Source organism: Zingiber officinale, chromosome 2B (assembly GCF_018446385.1).
Source record: "Zingiber officinale cultivar Zhangliang chromosome 2B, Zo_v1.1, whole genome shotgun sequence".
In the NCBI taxonomy this organism is placed as follows: Eukaryota; Viridiplantae; Streptophyta; class Magnoliopsida; order Zingiberales; family Zingiberaceae; genus Zingiber; species Zingiber officinale.
This window is the reverse complement of record NC_055989.1, coordinates 25,418,840-25,422,218: the sequence shown is the minus strand read 5'-3', so window position 1 is coordinate 25,422,218 and position 3,379 is coordinate 25,418,840. Positions and strand designations below refer to the sequence as shown.

General features: G+C 39.3%; 1 long non-coding RNA gene across 1 annotated transcript; it reads right to left on the bottom strand.

The window, feature by feature from the left end:
* Positions 1-250: 250 nt before the first annotated feature.
* Positions 251-3,098, bottom strand: LOC122049042. The gene is made up of 2 exons (XR_006130788.1): positions 2,706-3,098; positions 251-757 (listed from the first exon to the last, which is right to left on the bottom strand). It is a non-coding gene; the product is annotated as an uncharacterized LOC122049042 (long non-coding RNA).
* Between the last annotated feature and the right edge of the window lie 281 nt (positions 3,099-3,379).

Genomic DNA, 3,379 nt, shown 5'->3' with positions numbered 1-3,379 from the left:
AACTTTTTCTTTTATCGAAATAAATAGATCAAAGTAAAGCAGTGGAAAATAAAAGAAAACTCAAGTGGTTACTTGGTTCGGAGCTTATATCAACTCCTACTCTAAGACCCACGATTCTTTGTCGTATCGTTGAACAATTCACTATAATTCTTCTTCGTAAAATCTTTAAAAAGAAGTAATTTGTACGGATGAAAAGATAGTAACACACTACTATCTTTTAGAAAGTAGCAATACAAGTGTAACTAAAATATACCGATAATAGAAATAGATGTTGAAGCTCGTCACATAGTAGCTTACATGTAAAATTAAGGCGCTAAATGACAGAAGCATGAGCAGAGTAGATCAGAGAATTTACACCATAGAAGTTGTCCATAGGCTCAGATCTCAAGGTCCTTTTATAAGACAGGTTCGGTCGACTGAAAAGTCCTTCGATTGATTGATCTGTTCGGTCGACCGAACCCTCTATCGGTCGACTGAAGTCCTTGCTTTTCTTCTTCACTGAGATCTTATCTTCACACATGAATGTTCGATTAACAGATCCCCTTGATCAGTTGATCGATTAGTGTAGTTTCCTTTTTTGCCAAGATTCTCCATCAATGATCCTTTAATTGCATTTAATGTTCAGTCGACCGATCCCTAGCTTTGGTCGACCGATCAGACTGGCTTTCACCTTTGCTTCTGATGGATCTGGTTTGTGCCATCCCGACTTGATTCGGTTGACCGATCCATAGGTTCGATCGACTAATTAGGTCGATTCCTGTAAAATAGTGTTAAATAAGATATTCATGTAAAATAAAGTTAGCACAGTATAATATATAAATAACAAGATGCATGAGTAGTATTTGACAGTAGATCTGTCTTGTTCTCGACTTGGAAACCTTCTCGATTTCTTCAATTAGATTAACGACCTAAGATTTGTTTCTTTCTATAACACGACCTCACTGTCACTCTCTCCAATTGCTTACCTCAACCTACCTGCCAAATATTGGTCCTCTAGACCTGTTTAGACTTTGCCACTTTGCATCAAATCAGCTCATCATGGCTTCCTCTCAATCTTCGGTCCTCCAAACCTATCGAGCTTCCCTACCAAGTGTCTGGTTCTATCGACCCACTTGGGCTTCCTACCTAGCTTCCATGATCTGCTAAGACTTTTCTGATTGAGTAAATATCCTGGATACTAAGTTAACTTGTTAGATCATAATAAGACTTAACTTGAACCTTTGACAACATCAAAACTCAAGTTCAATTCTGGTGTACCCTGCACCAACACTTCCAAAGAAGGTATTCTTGCTTTCAAGCCCTCCTCTCTCATGGAGGAAACACTCTTTCCGTTAGCCCTTTCGGATCTACGGGTCTGAATCAGTGGCAATAGTGTGATTTTTCCAATCTCCCCCGACTTTGGGTCTATGTAGACTTGACAGTAGTATGATTTTCCTAATCTCTCTCGACTTCGGGTAGGTGCGGACTTGGTAATAGTATGGTTTTCCTAATCTCCCCTGACTCCAAGTCGATGCAGACTTGATAGTAGTGTAGTTTTCCTTATCTCCCTTGACTCTAGGTCTACGTGGACTTGATGGCAACTTGTTATTTCTATTCTCCCCTAAATCCAGGTTGACATGAGAAGATTGATGACTTTCTAACACTCTTTTCTCGAAGAAGGCACTCTTTTCTTTTTGGCACAAACTCTACACCGGCTTGGCAACATCTTCTTACTATGCATATTCTTTACTTCTAAGCCATTCTTTTTTGAAGAATGCACTATTGGGAATATGGCTAATAACCACATTATCATAATATGATTACAATTTAAATTTATACCAAACCCCCTAACTAATGTAGTATAGGGTAACTATGGTTGTCTTTCATAAGGAATGTAGTTGATGATAAAAAAAATTAATTTATTTCAAAATGGGGTTTAGGTTTTGATGTTGTAATGGAGTTTGGTTTTGAATTTCTAATGCTAAAAATAAGGAATAGAAATCAACAAAAATAAAAATTCACCAAACTACGAGCATGAAGGAAATAATAGCAAACATGAAGTAATGCACTAAAAGAAATATAAGCATCTTAAACTATAGTCACAAATAATTCATTGAACCATAGGGTAAGCTTTCTAACCTAATATAATCTACGTGCATTCCTACCAAAAAACAATCATCACTAACCTACAACAAAATAAGGCATTGTAAGAAATTAACCTAAAGGAATTGCAACTAAAGTATAGCTAATGGAAGAAACATTTCATTGAACACAAAATAAGCATGAATCAATTAACACCAAGTGCATTCAATCTTAAACATGGGGGCTAACTCTATTATAATCATTCAACAAGAACATATCAACTCATTGAAGGACCAAACCAACAAATCAACAAAATTAAACCAAGCTTGTTATTGGAGCTTGAAAGGGATTCTGTCAGAGCTTGAAAGAAGGCTATAATATTGGTGCTCTAGATGGATGACTATGGTTGGATCTATAGAAGGTGGTTGATCAAAGTGGAGGTGACTGAGTTGTGGCTAGATCTGTGTATGATGGTTGATTGGAGCTTGGAGATGTTGCGGATGATGGCTGATCAAAGTGATAGATGGTCATATTTGATGGAGTGCGGATGAAGAAGGCCATCCCCTTTCTTCTCTGATGGTGGCTTGTAGTGGAAAAGGAAAAGTGGTCCGAAGAAGGTAAGTGAGGAAGGAGAATCCCTTTACCTTGGTAGATGAGTTCATATAGAGGTGGCTTGCAGTTGTTGTCAATGGAGGAGAAAGAAGAGATTGTGTGAGCAAGAGGAAGGAGATGGAGGAAGATGATGGATGGCCAGCTGAGAAAGGAAATCCCTTTACGCTCTGGTGGTGGCTTTTGGTGGAGGAGGAGTGGCCGACGATGATGGTGAGCATTGGTGTGAGGTTGAGGAGATGGTCGGTGTGTGTATGATGACGGAGGTGTGTGATCGGGAGGAGAAGAGATTGTGGCAAAAAGGAGAAGCACTCACTCACCCCCAGTCTTCCCCAGGACCAATACGGAGAAGATAAATCACAATGACTAAGGAGGCAAATGGATGGGGAGGGGTGAGTTATACAAGGTGCAGTGATTTATGCCCCGTCAACTCCGAGGTTCGACTCCTTGGCCTCAAGTGGCAAATCTTCATCTACTTATTATCTCAGTTATGCCCGTCGGAGAGCAGGGGAAGAGATCATGAGATTAGAAGAGGTTTGAAATCCTTATCAAATCTAATCAATGGCCCAAATAACTCCAGATCTGATCTAAATCGGTGGTACAAATCAAGACCTATGGTCTTGATCTCTTCTTCTTTGAGTTGGATGGCTCAAATGTTGATGGACAACTCAAATCACTCCAAATCTGGATGAATGGTTCATAACACTCT